Here is a 17,207-nt window from a genome sequence, read left to right as displayed (position 1 = left end):
TCACTATATATTATATGTATCACAACACCACTATGTACTCATATATATGCATAATTATTATGTGTCACTTTAAAAAATGTTTTTAACTGTTTTCCTCTATGGGCTGCTTAGCTCTACAGATATACACCAGGGGTCTTCAATCTAAGCTAACTGGGAAGGAGAACAGGGAACAGGAAACAGGAAACAGGGAGAAGAAACGGTCTGATGAAACTCACCTTCCCATCATTTGGCAGCCAGAAGAAGAGGAGCAGGTGGAGACTGTAATGGGGACTGCTAGTATTGCCTTTTCTGTCTTTTCGTTATTGATCCTATTGGCCAAATTAGGTACACACAGGTATCAGCGTTGCTGCTTTTCTTCTGATCCTTGCAGGAAAGTCAGATGTCCGTCTCAAAGTGAGCATCATCCTCAACTGCATGTTCCCTGTTGTGATTGTTCAAGTTGTTCAAGTTGTTTACTTCTACTTAGGAATCTTCTATTGAGGTGCCAGGGCTAGTGACTCCTGGGATATTGGACAGATGGCAGGGCTGTGTGTGAGCCATGGGAGAATTGCAATGATCCAACAGAAACTTTTGATCATAAATGATTTAAGATCCCTGGGGTGTGGTGAAGAGCATCCTCCAGGCATGGTGCAGTAGTCATGAGGTAGCTGCACATGTTGCTGATGGGCACAATACAGGTGGGGATGGCACAGCACTGGCTGGGCTGGTGACTGCTGCCAGCAGACAAGGACACGGCTCTGGGTGCAGGCACTCTGCTTCATCCTGAGGGCAGGCTGTGGCGGCTGCAGAGCTGGGCTGCTCCAGCTCCTCAGGCGGGAGGAAGGCTAAAAATGTTTTGTGTTTTTTGTGGTTTTATTGTTGTGGTTGTTGTTGTTTTTGATACAGGGTCTTACTCTCTTGCCCACGCTGGAGTGCAGTAGCACAATCTGGGCTCACTACATTCTTGACTTCCCAGGCTCAAGCAATCCTCACACCTCAGCCTCCCAGGTAGTTGGGACTACAAGCATGCACTATCAGACCTGGCTAATTTTTCTATTTTTTGTAGAGACAGGGTTTCACCATGTTTTCCAGGCTAGTCTTGAACTCCTGGGCTCAAGCAGTCCTCTCACCTCAGTCTTTCAAAGTGCTGGGATTATAGGTGTGAGCCACCATGCCCAGACTGGTCTTTTTTAATTTAATTTTGCTTTATTAAGCTTTTTTTTAGGCTAGGCATGGTGGCTCACACCTGTAATCCCAGCACTTTGGGAGACTGAGGCGGGCGGATCACCTGAGGTCAGGAGTTTGAGACCAGCCTGGCCAACATGGTGAAATCATGTCTCTATTAAAAACACAAAAATTAGCTGGGCATGGTGGCGGGCGCCTGTAATCCCAGCTACTCAGGAGGCTGAGACAGGAGAATTGTTTGAGTCCAATTCTCAATGCAGAATTGGACATTTCAGTGAGCCAAGACTGTGCTACTGCACTCCAGCCTGGGCGACAGAGCAAGACCCCATCTCAAAAAAGATCAGCCCATTAAAAATGAGCAAAAGACCTTAACAAACACTTTACACAAGAAAATGTGGAAATGGCCCATATGCACATGAAAAAAGCTTCATCCTTCATTAGTCACCAGGGAAAAACAAATTAAAATCACATTGGAATACCTCTACATATTTACCAAATGGCTACATTTAAAAACTAACAACATCAATTATTGTTAAGAATGTAGTGTAACTAAAACTCACACGTTGTTGAGGAGAGTATAAAATGATACAATCACTTTAGGAAAAAAAATCTGTCAGTGTCATAAAAGTAAACATACACCTGTCCTGTGACCTGCAATTCTACTCCTAGATATTTACTCAAGAGAAAGTAAAACATGCCCACAAAAAGGCTAGCATGCAAGTGTTCATAGCAGCTTTATTCATAATAATCAAAAGCCAAAAACAGATCAGAAGAATGGATAAACATACTGTGGTGTATTCATAAAATAGAATATGGTTGAGCACTAAAAAGCCACAAACAACAATATGAATAATCCTCAAAAACATTACACATAGTCAAAGAGCCTTACTAAAAAGCATATATGGCTGGGCACAGTGGTTCACGCCTGTAATCCCAGCACTTTGGGAGGCCAAGGTGGGCAGATCACCTGAGATCAGGAGTTTGAGACCAGCCTGGCCAACACGGCAAAACTCCATCTCTACTAAAAATACAAAACTTAGCCAGGCGTGGTGGCAGGTGCCTGTAATCCCAGCTACTCGGGAGGCTGAGGCAGGGAGAATTGCTTGAACCCGGGAGGCGGAGGTTGCAGTGAGCCAAGATCGCGCCATTGCACTCCAGCCTTGGCGACAGAGCAAGGCTCTGTCTCAAAAAAAAAAAAGCATATACACTATACGATTTCATTTACATGAAATTCCAGAACAGCAAAATTAATATATCATGAAAAAATCAGAACAGTGGTTGTTTGGGGGAGTGGGGTAGGGATAGATTGGGGAAAGGCTTGAGAGAACTTTCTGGAGTTGATGTCACTGTCCCATGACTTAACTGGGATTTGGGACTCATAAGTGTTTGCCTTTGTCCAAGCTTGTTGAAAGGTACACTTAAGATTTGTGCAATTCACTTTATATAAATTATATCTGAAAAATACCTGTAAACAAATGTTGAGCTGAAGTTATGCAGGTCAAGGTGTTTAGAGGCAGAATATGCTGATGTCTACAACTTACATTGAAATGGGCCAAAAAATAAGACGGATTGAGAAGTGAAAAGATGAGTGACTAGATAATGGCTAGATGATTAAGCAAAGACAGCAAGGTGATAAGTATATCAGTGTTAAAATGTGCGATTCTTCAACTTATCCATATATTTGAAAGTTTCTATAATAAAATTGTAGGGGAAAATATATATATACTCTTCAACCCAGAAATTTTACTCCTGGGAATTTATCCCATAGAAATAAAAGTATTTGTCTATAATAACACGTGTAAGAACATTTATTGCAGTGCTGTTCCTAGTGACCAAGAACTGGAAGCAAAGTGCATATCCGTGAAATGGGGGTGGATAAGAGTACTCACCTGAGTGGAGCATGGCACATCCACACCATGGGCTAGAACGTGGCCGCTAAAAGAAGTAAGTCAGAGCCTCTCCAGAAAGTTTAAAGGGATTTCACTGAGGAATGGTTGAGGGAGAAAAGCAAGAGTGAATAATATAATCCTATTTTTGTAAAACAATCACACACAGCACACATACACTCTCTCGCTCTTGTTCTCTCTCTCTCTGGATAGAATTATATATATTTAAAAAATGGAAGAACATAGATTGTTAACACAGCTTATGGGTAAAGGCAAAAAATAAAGGGTTGAGTGTTGTTATGGAAGTAAGGGGGAATATCCATGATTTAAAAAACAGCATGTATATCATCTCCTTTAAGTTTTCTGGCCAGACACACCCAGGAGTTCAAGATGAGTCTGGACAACATAGCAAGACCCTAGTCTCAACAACAACAAAAAAAATTAGTTTGATGTGGTTGTGCATGCCTCTAGTCCTAGCTACTTGGGAAGCTGAGATGGGAGGATGGCTTGAGCCCAGGAATTTGAGGCTTCAGTGAGCTGTGATTGCACCACTGCACTCCAGCCTGGGCAACAGAGCAAGACCCTGTCTCTTTAAAAGATAAATAAATAAAATTAAAATAAGTTAAATTTTCTGTAGTATGCAGGGTGTGGTGCTTAAAGAGATGCACATGAAGGCTGGGCACCAAAATGTTAATAATGGTCATCTCATGGTGGTAGGATTCCAGGTAATTATTTCCTTGTCTTTGTAGGAAGGAAGGGAGAAAGGGAGGGAGTGAGAGAGGGAGGAAGAAAAGAAGTCTACAGGTCTCATATCCTTACCTCCTATTATTTCTCCAACCCACCCCAACTCCTACTGGGTTTTTTTGTTTTTTGTTTTGAGACAGGATCTCACTCTGTTGTCCATACTGGAGTGCAGTGGTGCCATCGCAAGTCACTGCAGCCTCCATCTCCCAGACTCAAGCCATCCTCCCACCTCAGCCTCCCAAGTAGCTGGGACCACAGGCATGTGACACTGTGCCTAAATATTTTTTTTATTTTTTGTAGAGATGAGGTCTCACTATGTTGCCCAGGCTGGTCTAGAACTCCTGGCCTCAACTCCCAATTCCTACTTTTGCCAGACCCTAATCTTATCTGACCTCTCACCAGCATTTCGCATTGTTGGCAGATGTCTCCTTGAAATACTCCCTTTAATCAACTTCCATGGCACCCTGCTCCCGACTCCTGCCTCTGCGATCTTCACCTCTCAGTCCTCTTTCCATCCCTCCCATCATCTTCCTCTGGATTTTGTCCTCAAACCTGTCCTTTTCTCAATTTAATTACCACCTAGATGCTAATGTCTCCCAAGCTGCTGTCTTGAACTCCAACCAAACATCTCTAATTGGATGTCCCACAGGTCATCAGACCAAGCATGGCCAAAACTAATCTCATCATCTTTCCCCCAAAAGCTATTGCTTCTTCTCCTGCAGTCCAATCTCAGAGAATGTCAGCATCACCACCCACCCCTTGCTAAAGCCGTAATCTTGGATATCATTACTCTCTCCTACTCCCACATCCAGTCGCTCACCAGGTGCTGTCAGTTCTGTCTCCCGAGTCTCTATCCATCCATCTTCTTGTCTGCATCTCCCCTACCCCTGCTTTGATTTCGGCACCATTACATCTCTTGTAAATGACTGAAGCAGCCTGTTCATTCATCTTTCTGTCCACTGCCCCCATTTATCTCCCATAGATGCCAGAGAGATTTTTCTAAACCACAGGTCTGACCTCATCACTTCCCTGTTTAAATCTCTTTGAGGATTTCCCATTGCTCTTAAGATCAAGGTCAAACTCTTAGAAAGAAAGAGGCCGGGCGCGGTGGCTTACACCTGTAATCCCAGTACTTTGGGAGGCCCAGGAGAGCGGATCACGAGGTCAGGAGATCGAGACCATCCTGGATAACACGGTGAAACCCCGTCTCTACTAAAAATACAAAAAATTAGCCGGGCGTGGTGGCGGGTGTCTGTAATCCCAGCTACTGGGGAGGCTGAGGCAGGAGAATCTCTTGAACCTGGGAGGCAGAGGTTGCAGTGAGCCGAGATTGCATCACTGCATTCCAGCCTGGGAGACAGAGAGACTCCGTCTCAAAAAAAACAAAACAAATATATACATATATTATTTATTTATTTTTTTTTTTTGGACAGGGACTCCCTCTGTCGCGCAGACTGGAGTGCAGTGGTGCTATCACAGCTCACCACAGCCTCCATCTCCCGGCCTCAAACAATCCTCCTCACTCAGCCTCCTGAGTAGCTGGAACCACAGGCACAGGCCACCCCACCCAGCTAATTTTCTGTTTTGTTTTTAGTAGAGATGAGGTTTCACTATGTTGCCCAGGCTGGTGTCAAACTCCTGGCCTAAAGCAATCCTCCCATCTCAGCCTACCAAGGTGCTAGGATGATAGACGTGACCCACTGCACCAGGCCAAGATCAAACCCTTAAACATGATACATTGGTTTAAAGATATGCTCAGCATCCCCCAGCACATGCCATCTCCAGCCCCTGGCCTCTCTCTTTACCACATATCTAAGAAGCAAGAACACTGCCATGGGCCATCTTCAAGGGCTAGGGGTGCTAGAACATTTGGCAAAGGTGAGGATGCCTTTTCCTTTTTGGAAAACTACTTTCCAGGTGGCTGAAGAAGTGAGAGGGCTGAGGTTGCTTCCTCTAGGGCGACAGCCTTCCATCTCCCACTCATCCCTCTGACTCTATTATTCTCAAGAGGTTGGGGCAATGAGCTGGATGGAGATGACTGACCACAGAGAAGAAAAGCCCAGAGCAGGGATAAAGCCCACTTTTCTTTTGCTTTAGGGAGAAGGTTCTACACTGATCCACATTCACAGTACCCTCCCTTTTTTTTTTTTTTATTTTTTGAGATGGAGTTTTGCTCTCATTGCTGGAGTGCAATGGTGCAATCTTAGCTCACCGCAACCTCTGCCTCCCAGTGATTCTCCTGCTCAGCCTTCCGAATAGCTGGGATTACAGGCATGTACCACCACGCCCAGCTAATTTTGTATTTTTAGTAGAGATGGGGTTTCTCCATGTTGGTCAGGCCGGTCTGGAACTCCCGACCTCAGGTGGTCCACCTGCCTCGGCCTCCCAAAATGCTGGGATTACAGGCATGAGCCACCGCACCCAGCCACCCTTCTTTTTTTTTTCTTAAGAGACAGTCTTGCTCTGTCACCCAGGATGGAGTACAATGGCTCCATCATAGCTCATTGCAGCCTCTAACTCTTGCACTTAAGCGATCCTCCCTTATTAGCCTCCTGAGTAGCTGGGACTAGAGGTGCATGCCACTGCACCCAGCTCTCCATTCTAATTCTTGATACCTTGATATAGAGCTCAGGACCAAGGTGGGAGGGCTCCTCTGCTACTGACTGTCCTCCATACATACACAGCATAGCACTGGGCACAATAACTCTTTATTTTAATCTTTATGAATGGAGTCTACAGTACACTGTTCCTCTCAGCTTCAAGCTCCCAAGCCAGAAGGTGAGTCTTACTAAAGAAAAAATTACTCATGACACTTGTTAAAGACAATAAGGCAAACTTGATTGAAGAGGGGCCCTGACCATAAGCATAGGGACCACTGGAATGGGGTCCTGCAGTGAGGGAGAGAGACTGGACTCAACTCTGACTGCATCCAGTTCAAGTAGAGATTTATCGCCAAGGAGCAGGGGAAGGAGCGCAACAGAATTTCTGCTGAAGGCAGGCCAGGGTGATAAGATACCGAGGGTGGGGAGTTTTTGCTAAACTGACTTAGCAGGATTCTTGCTCAAATTGGATTCTATGAGGATAGAGAGAAGCTCAAGCTCAGGGCTAGGTGAGCAGAGGGCTCAGAGAAGCCCAGTGATAGTTTTGGTCTAAGAAGAGAGTCTTTGTCAGCCTCAATAGGCAGAACTAACTAAGTAGGAAGAAAGGAGAATGTGAGGCTACAGGCTGGTCAGAGGGCACCTTCTGGTCAGGGTGCCCCATTAAAGCAGCCAAACACTGGCTTTGGGGTCCACCTATGGGTTTTAAGCCCTAGGCCTGAAGTAAGAGGCAGGACTTGACTCTAGAGGCAGGGCTCGGACACCAGGCAGAATTGAGCACTGGCTAAAACAGGGATGGGGTGGAAGCAGCTTTCCTTAAGACACACCCACCAGGGTGCCATGTTTACCGTTGCCGTGGCAACACCTGAAAGTTACCACCCTTTGCCATGGCAATGACCCAGCGAGCCAAAAGTTACTACCCCTTCCCTAGAAATTTCTGTATAAACCGCCCATTCACCTACATGTGATTAAAAATAGCTATAAATATAACTGCAAAACTGCCCTGAGCTGCTACTCTTGCATATACGGTAGCCCTGCTGTGCAGGAGCAGTCACGGAGCTGTAATCAGCCCTGCACATTACTCACTCTGTAACCTTGGGCCTCAGTCTCCCCATGGGTGAAGACAAGGAGACAGAGGGGGGCTAGAGTTCCTGTTTGTACTCAGGGTTCTAGGCGCTGTTGCCTACTTTCCAGAAGGTCCCAGCTGGAATGTTTCCTAAAGAACAAGAGCCAACTGTCTCTTTCTTCGGCAACTTTCACATTTACATATAAATTGATACCTAATGGTTCTGTCCTCCTTTATCTTAGCCCCAGACTCTACTGAGCTGGAAAAATGGTCCTGTGCCTGGGAATAACGGAGCTTCCAGGCTGAGGGTGGGAGAGAATAAGTTTCTTCGCTTGCTGTGCCATGGGGAAGGCAGAGAGGGCAAGGGTGAAGGGAATACCATGTCCCTTCTCCACTGGGACCTATGCCACAGTGTCCTAAAGTAGGGGGAAGAAAACATTTTGTAACAGTTTGAAACATGGTGGAAAATCAAGCATGAGAGTATGTGAAATCCACTACACATTTTGTGAAAAGTGACTCATAATTCTATTTGTTCTTTCCAGTGTACACGTTACAGATATTTCATCCAGACAGAAACTGGAAATAAAGATAAGCCAGGAGCGCCATCTGGGATGTGATCTCTCACTAAGGCTAAGGCTTAACCGCTCAAATCCAGAGATCTCTGCAGATACTGGGGATGGGGAGAAAAGTGATAAAGTCCCTCCCCCAAAACACGCACAAACACACACACACAAACACACACACATACACACACAAACACACACACACATAAACACACAAGCACACACAAATACACACTCTACTGGTGCCAGGTCCCTCTTAAAGCGCTTTAAATTCATCCTTTTATTTAATTCCAAACCTGTGAAGTTAAGATTCCCATTTTAGAGACTGAGGAAACTAAGAGTTGCTCACTTAAGTGACTGGCAGACTTGGGCTTCAAACCCAGGCCTGTCTGATCCTAAAGGCCCAGGTTAATTTACACAATACCACTAGAGCACTAGAGCCTGTCTTTCTTTTCTTCTTTCTTTCTCTTTCTTTCTTTCTGTTTCTCCCTTCCTTCGTTTTTTTTTTTTTTTTGGTAGAGACAGGGTCTCACTATGTTGCCTAGGGTGGTCTTATTAAACTCCTGAACTCAAGTGATCCTCCCACCTCAGCCTCCCTAAGTTCTGATTGTATAGGCATGAGCCACTGTGCAAGGCCTAAAGCAGACGTTCTTAACTGAGGTCCATGGACAGAATTCAGGGAGTCTGTGGATGAAAAACGAAACTACATCTTTATTTTTTCCTATTTCTAACTCAAATTTAACATTTCCTTTAAATCTGAAAGGGGGCAACAAACCAATATCAATAACTTTGCCTCCAGTGGAAATCACTGATTTTCATATCATATTACAGTTGTTGATATCTCAAAATATCATTTATGGTCATCACTATTTCAAAATATCAGTAGTTAACTGACTCACCACAAGATCTTGTCATTTAGTGCATTAATAAAGAAGCACTATGGTAGCCAGGTAGCTCCCAGAAAATAAAGCCCTGCTATGTAGTATTTGCCAGTTCCCATGATGTAAAAACTCCTACAATTGCCCATTTCAAGGATGGCTATGTTTAACAACTGGTTTGCAAATTTCCTGAAAATTTAGCAATCAATGTTTGGAAGCACAGACAAGACAGCTCCAGTATACCACGGGCAATAGAGTGAATTTTTCTGGATCTGCCAGAATTCCCTGAAAGTCCTGCTGCCTTCAATGTGATGACATTGTTAATAATGTAATAGATTTTAAATATTGATTAAATCCTTCTTCTGTGTGAAGCATAATAATAAGCACTTAACATGACCTATCTCATTTAAACTACCGATAATCCAATAAGGCAGGTATTATTGGAGTGGTTTAAAATGGGGGAAAGAGGAAAGGAAAAGTTGTGGTTTTGCCCCCTGGTGATGTCTGGCAATGTCTGGAGACATTCTTGATTGTCCTAACTGGGTTTGCTACTGGCATCTAGTGGGTAGATGCTGCCAAACATCCTTCGATGTACAGGACACACACACTACCCAAGAAAGAATTATCCAGCCCAAAATGTCAATAGAACTGGGGTTGAGAAATTATTACTGTTATTCCCTTTTTAAAAATTGGAAAATTGCCACCCATTGAGATTAAGTTGTCCAAGTTCACACAGTTTTCATAGAGTTAGTTATGAGTAAAGACTAGTTCTTACTCCCTGACTCTCCCTTACCAGATGTAGGGAGAGTTGCTTATTACAAAGGAAGCAGGCCGGGCACAGTGGCTCATGCCTGTAATCCCAGCACTCTGGGAGGCCGAGGCGGGCAGATCACTTAGGTCAGGAGTTCAAGACCAGCCTGGCCAACATGGCAAAACTTCATCTCTACTAAAAATACAAAAATTAGCCAAGTGTGGTGGCATGCGCCTGTAATCCCAGCTACTTGGGAGGCTAAGGGAGGAGAATCACTTGAACCTGAAAGGCAGAGGTTGCAGTGAGCCGAGACCATGCCATTGCACTCCAGCCTGGGCAACAGAGCAAGACTCTGTCTCAAAAAAAAAAAAAAAAAAAAAAAAAAGAAGAAAGAAAGAAAGGAGGGAAGGAAGGAGAAAAGAGAGAAAAACAAAAAGAAAGAAAAAAGAAAGGAAGGAAGGAAAGAAAGAGAGAGAAGAAAGAAAGAAAGAAAGGGAAAAAAGGAGGGGAAGGGAAGAAGAAAGGAAGGATAGAGAGAGAGAAAGAAAAAGAAAGAAAGAAAAGTAAGAAAGAAAAAGAAAGAGAGAGAGAGAAAGAAGAAAAAAGGAGGGGAAGAGAAGAAGGAAGGAGAAAGAAAGAAAAAGAAAGAAAAAAGAAAGAGAAAGAAAGGAAGGAAGGAAGGAAGGAAGGAAGGAAGGAAAGGAAGAAAGAGAAAGAAAGAAAGAAAGAAAGAAAGAAAGAAAGAAAGAAAGAAAGAAAGAAAGAAAGAAAGAAGGGAAGGAGGGAGGGAGGGAGGGAGGGAGGAAGGAAGGAAGGAAGGAAGGAAGGAAGGAAGGAAGGAAGGAAAGAAGAAGGAAGGAAGGAGCCTGCTGGGCTGGCCATGGCAATGTGAGTCCAGGATTGGTCTCAAGGAGGCTCAGGCATCACATGTTGAAAGATCCAACCCCAGCTGCTTCTAAAGAGTGAGAAGGGGATGACAGTGACACTCTGTCTCTAAATAAATAAATAAATAAGGAGATTTGGCCCCAGAAATTATTCTCAAAGTGAGTCAATCTGATGGCCCATTGGGCTGTCTGCAAAATTCATTTAGGACAATAAAATGAAAAGGAACATGGAGATCACTCATTGCATAAATACTTACTAAGCACGTACTCTGTGCCTGCACTCTTCTAGATGGTGGTGGAGTAGTGAACAGAAGCAAAATAGCTCTTGCCCTCATGGAGTATACAAGCTGGTGGGGGAGTAGAAAAGCAAATGAAGAAGTGGGTTAGAAAAATTACAGTTGCGATATATGCTGTGAAGGAAGAAAGTGCGTGAAGTGCTATAATAAATAATCTCCGTAGGGTCCTCTTTAGAGAGGATAGTCAGGGAAGACTTCTCTGAAGAAGGGATATGTGAGCTAAGATCTGAAGGATGCAAAGCCAGCCATGGGAAGAGAAGAGAACAGGCATCGACACAGGGGGACCAGCAGGGCAGGTGATGAGGCTCTGAGCAGAATAAGTTTGGTGTTTTCTAGTCACCAAAAGGAGGTTATTGTGGCCTGGTGCACTGGCTCATGCCTGTAATCTCAGCACTTTGGGAGCCCAAAGTGGGAGGATTGCTTGAGGCCAGGGGTTTGAGACCAGCCGGGGCAACACAGTGAGACCTCCCACCTCTACGAAAAAGGTAAAAATTAGCCGTGTGTGGTGTGTGCCTGTAGTCCCAGCTACTCAGGAGGCTGAAGAGAGAGAATTGCTTGAGCTTGAGTTCAAGGCTGCAGTGAGCTAGGATTGAGCCACTGCACTCCAGCCTGGGCAACAGAGTAAGACCCCATCTCAAAAAAAAAAAAAGAGAGAGAGACAGAAATTATTGTGACTGGAGCACAAGGACAGAGGGAAGGGGCAATTCAGGACCGAGGTAAAGAGGTCAGCAGAGACCATGGCACACTGAGCTTTATAGCACTATGTTCCACTCATCTGCCTGCGCTCAGGACTCAAAATAGGTGTGACAAAAAGGAAGCCCCAGGCTATAAGGGCTGGGCAGGTGAGTGGCTAAGGAGGGTGTATTAGTCTGTTCTCACGCTGCTAATACATACCTGGCCAGGAGCGGTGGCTCACGCCTGTCATCCCAGCACTTTGGGAGGCCAAGGTGGCCAGATCACTTGAGGTCAGGAGTTCGAGACCAGCCTGGCCAATATGGTGAAACCCCGTCTCTGCTAAAAATAAAAAAAAAAAAAAGAAGACATATCTGAGACTGGGTAACTTATAAATGAAAGAGGTTTAATTGACTCACAGTTCCACATGGCTGGGGAGGCCTCACAATCATGGCAGAAGGCCAATGAAGAACAAAGTCAGGTCTCACATGGTGGCAGGCAATAGAGCTTGCGCAGGGGAACTCCCATTTATAAAGCCATCAGATCTCATGAGACTTATTCACTACCAAGAGAACAGTATGGGGGAAACAACCTCCATGATTCAATCATCTCCACCTGGCCCTGCCCTTGACACATGGGGATTATTACAATTCAAGGTGAGATTTGGGTAGGGACACAGCCAAACCATATCAGTGGGTGGTGGGGAGGGGTACCTGTAGGTACCCAGAGGGACTTCTAGTCTCTCCCCTGCTCCGCCACTCACCTCCCTTAACCTATCACCTCTACTGACCCAAGATTCCCAGATGCCAGGATCCAAGATGTGAGTGTGTGTATGTATGTGTACAACAATGATGAAGATCAGATGGCATTAGAGAAATCCTCAGCTCATGGGACTGGAGGACCAACATGCCTGGCTCTGTGCTGAGAATGTCACACTAATAATTAGTCATTTGATTAGCAGCTGCCCACTTAGCCACTGCACTGTTCAACAACAGTCCAATGGACTGGTGCCCTAGAGCTGGATTAACTTTGCAGAGTGGGTGAACAAACTAAGCTCTGCTCAGGGAAGCCCAGAATTCCAGAACAGTGAGACTCATCTCAGAAAGCAGAGAATGGCAGAAGGTGGAGAAAGAGGGGAGGAAACAGACCCTGAGTAAATTCACTGTGCCAGCTGCTACATGAAGCTTCACTATACACGCATTATCTCATTTCATCCTTCCAACAACACACTTCAGGGGTACCCTTTTCCCTATTCTCCACTCGGGAACTGTATTAGATCCAGTCAAGTCCAGGACTGGAATCCAGGTCTCCCTTTTCCTTGGTGAAGTGCCCACCCAATGTCTGGATTTCACCGTCAGTGATTCAAGGAACTTCTTTATCTATTCAGAACTTAAAGAAGTGAGCCAAGGAGCCATTGGTGTGCCCAAGACAAAGATGGCCTCTGAAAGGAGAGAAAATATGGCCCCGATAAGGGGAGGAAACGCTTAATAGAATTTGCCAGAACTCTCCAGAAATAATGAATGCCCAGGAGAAGAGCAAAGGTATTGAGAACTTGGGGAACCATTTGACTGTGTAAAGGGGTTAATATTTTTGAAACTATCAAATAGATCCATCTACTTTTCATCCCTGTGAGACATAATGCTCTGAATCTCTTCTTTCCACCACCCCCAGCCCCATTAAATCAAGAGGAGTGCCGACCCCACCTGAAATAAAGAGGCCATCCTTTAGCTTTGAGTCTGTACAGAGGCCATAGTCTTAAAACCTAGCCTGGTGGGGAATACAGAGAGGTTCTTAATTTCAAAAACTTCCCTTTCCATGCAAAGGCAAATCTGGGAGGTCTGAGCTCTGGTATATATTATAAGCAGTCAGGAGATGGGTTCAGTAAAAGAGCTCAGAAGAAGGTGATCTCTTCCAAGCCTGGAGGTGGAACCAAGGAGGCAGGGAGATTTAGAGAAAATGCAACCAAGAGAAAGACATTGCCTGGGACGCTCAGGGACTCAGTGCCCCCACCTCCCTCAGCCCTTGCCCCAGTATGGGATGGAAAGAAAATAGGAATCCAGGGCTGAGCTCGGTGGCTCACACCTGTAATCCCAGCACTTTGAGAGGCCGAGGTGGGAGGATCACTTGAGGTTGGGAGTTTGAGACCAGCCTGTCCAACATGTGAAACCCCATCTCTACAAAAAATACAAAAATTAGCCAGGCATGGCGGTGCACACCTTTAGTCCCAGCTACTCAGGAGGCAGAGGCAGGAGGGTTGCTGTAACCCAGGAGGTGGAGACTGCAGTGAGCCAAGATCATGCCACTGCACTCCAGCCTAAGCAGCAGAGCAAGATTCAGTCTCGAAAAAAAGAAAATAGAAATCCCAGAAGGTGAGAGGATAAGGAGAAATCAGAAGGGGTTTTTCTTCATTGAAGCTCTGAGACTGTGCCTCTGGGTGACCAAGGAGCAGCCAAGGTAGCAGAGAGATGGTCATAGCCTTGGAGGATCCATCAGGGGGCAGTCACAAAAACAGAGCCTCTACAAGCACTGTGGGAATCAGATTTCATATTGGAACAAAAACTCACGCAGATGTGGGAGGACTTAGAGGTGGAAATCAGAGGGCCAGACAAAGAGCCACTATCATGTCTGCTGGAGCCACTGATGTGAGTGGACACACCAGAGCTTGCAGGGAGTATCCAAGAAGCTCTTCCTGTCTGCCCAAAGGAGGCCACGAATGAGGTCCTTATAGAGGGCTGGTAGCAATGGAGAATTTTAAAAAAAAGGACAAATTTGAGAGATGCTTAGAGGTGGAACTGAAAGTCCAGAAATGGTACAGCAGGGAGAGGGGAGGGAATGGGGGGGCAAGGGAACCCTAGATTTTTGACTTGAGCAGCTAAGTGGACTGAGCACCGTGCAGTAAGATGGGAAAGATGGGGGAGGGAGCAGGGTCAGGACTAAAGTGAGCAAGTGAGGTACTCCAGACACCAAATATAAGGCTGTGCCTCCAAAAAAATCATTAAAAAAGATAAATAATGTTTTAATGCAGTAATTTTTTTAAAAAAAATCAAAATGAGTGCAAAAAAAATCCATGAAGAACAAGATCAGGGTTACTGATTTTTCCTTTTTCCTCGGGCTTCAATATGGCTCAGCACAGCACTATTACTGATCCTGTCTTGATTAAAATGTTTGATCTTTTGCTCACCATGGATTTTTTTGCATTCATTTATTCCTTTTTAATGCTGCATCAAAATATTATTTGAAGGTGTGTTTTCTGGTGCCCCCTTACATTTTGCACCCAGGATGAGAGCTTCACTCACCTCCCCATTTCCAGCCCAGAGGAAGAGGCCTGGGGAAAGGAGGTTAACTAAGGTTCAGTCTTGGATATACATGGGGATTAAAATAGATCTCAGGACTGAGCATGGTAGCTCATGCCTGTAATCCCAGCACTTTGGGAGGCCGAGGCAGGCGGATTACGTGAGGGCAGGAGTTAGAGACCAGCCTGGCCAACTTGGCAAAACCCCGTCTCTACCAAAAATACAAAAATTAGCTGGGCATGGTAGCAGGTGCCTGTAATCCCAGCTACTTGGGAGGCTGAAGCAGGAGAATTGCTTGAACCTGGGAGACGGAGGTTGCAGTGAGCCAAGATTGCATCACTGCACTCCAGCCTGCCCCTGCGCAACAGAGCAAGACTCAGTTCTCAAAATAAATAAATAAATAATCTCAGGTGTGAAGTGCCTGGACCAGAGTGGACCTTTAACCTGTGTTGTAGCGGATTCTGTGGGTACCTACCTGGCTTGTTCCCTAGGTCTAACCATTTCAGGGCACAACAACTGCCATCACCTGCATTTCCTGCCTCAGGACTCTCTTGGCCACCAAATGAGAGATACTGGAAGTGCTGGGTAATTAACAGCCCCCCCCATCCCCACCCCCCACTCCCCCCACCCAGCAGCCTTCTGAGGCAGGAGAATGGGGTCTGGAGGCAGGGAACCTAAGGCCCTTTCAGGCTGACTCCCTAGAACTAAATTGAAAGAAAAACCATAACTTTCCATACCTAAGTAAAAAAAGGACCAGAGTCTACACCCTTTGCAAACACCCACCTTTTCTGTGGGGCAGATGGGAAATGAAAGTACCAAGACGTTTGCATAGGGGTGTAACTTTGTGACTTCACTTCAGCCTCTGATTACAGGCCACCACTTCATTTACATGAGGTGAACACCAAGTGGCCAGTGGAAAACCTCTCGCGGATATTTGGACCAGAGAAGATTCTGCATCCAGGGCCTGCTCCCACACTGTACAGTGTACTTTCATTTTCAATAAATTTCTGCTTTTGTTGCTTCATTCTTTCCTTGCTTTGTGCGTTTTGTCCAATTCTTTGTTCAAGACACCAAGAACCTGAACACCCTCCACCAGTAACACTTCAACTACTGATCCACAGGAGTTGGTGTATAAATACCCCAGCTCCCTTGCCCCTCAGATGGGACCATTTTGAGATATATATGTTGCACCATTTCCCAGAGTCCAGGTGAGATGAAGCTCCAGTTGTCCAAAGTGTAACTGATTGGATAATATACCCATATGCTGTGTCCCTTCCCCATCTCACTTCCCTCCCCTGTTAATGGCGTTTCCCGGGGTGACTTCCCAAGACCACTGCATGCACTTGAATCTTTGTCTCAGGGTCTGCTTTTAGGACAACTGAACCAAGAGACCTATGCGTCCTTCCTTTTTCTCCCTCTTTTCTGTGGAAACATAAAATGTTCTGCACACACTTGGAAGTCTGAGCATACCCTCTAAGGAGAGACCCCTGACTCCCAGCATTCCCCTGGGATGGAGGTCTGTAGGGTGGTAATTGCCAGCCAGCGCTAGGAGGACTGGATCTGAAATGGGCTTGGCTGTGTTTCTGTAATCTCTGCACCTTGAGTGGAAAAATAATTGGGAGACACCTTTCTTGGCCATTGATTCTTTACAGCGAACACTGAGCCCTTGAGGCAAAAACTGATTGTCTGCAATTACTGCCTGCCTGGTCCTGAATTCAGAAGAGGAAGCTTGACTCTCCCACCACCCTCTATTACAGACAACCACTCCTCCTTCCTGCAGAGATGAGATGCCCTCCCTCACTTCCTCCCAGAGTCCAAGAGGGGCCAGAGAAAGCTGGTTGTACAGATTGGAGGAGACAAAAATGCCCCTCAAGCCAGGGGAACTAAGAGTTGAGAGCCATGAGTTAAAAATCATGGAAAGCAGAGACTTTATTCATGCTTTCTTTTTTAAAAATATTTTTCAACATTCACACTTTTTGCCCATTAATACCCACACAACAACTTATGCAGTAGATGTTACTCTTAACACCCATTTTATAGATGAAGAGGCTCAGAGAAAAGGAGGGGCTTAGCCCAAGCCACATAGAGAATAAATTGATTTGGACACAGGTCTGTTTGACTCCAAATACCATTCTCTTCTTCATGCTATAGGTTGTTTTTCTCCCTTCAGTAAACGTTTCTTGAGCATCTACATGTCCCAGGCCCCATGCTGGCCCGAAGGAGGACACAAAGATAGGTAAGAAGCATTTGTTCCTTTCAGGAGGAAGAGATAAAATCTCCCCATTTCTTCCCATTTCTGCCCATTCCCTATACAGAGGGTCAGCATTTGCTTGTTGTTTGTTTTTTGTTTTTTGTTTTGAGACAGAGTCTTGCTCCGTTGCCCAGGCTGCCGTGGCGTGATCTTTGCTCACTG

At 45.3% G+C, this 17,207-nt stretch overlaps 1 pseudogene; it reads right to left on the bottom strand.

The window, feature by feature from the left end:
• Positions 1–375: 375 nt before the first annotated feature.
• LOC100592463 overlaps positions 376–17,207 on the bottom strand; it is a 33,033-nt pseudogene continuing 16,201 nt past the window's right edge.

This window comes from Nomascus leucogenys, chromosome 13 (assembly GCF_006542625.1).
Source record: "Nomascus leucogenys isolate Asia chromosome 13, Asia_NLE_v1, whole genome shotgun sequence".
In the NCBI taxonomy this organism is placed as follows: domain Eukaryota; kingdom Metazoa; phylum Chordata; class Mammalia; order Primates; family Hylobatidae; genus Nomascus; species Nomascus leucogenys.
This window is presented reverse-complemented; position numbering and strand designations above follow the sequence as displayed.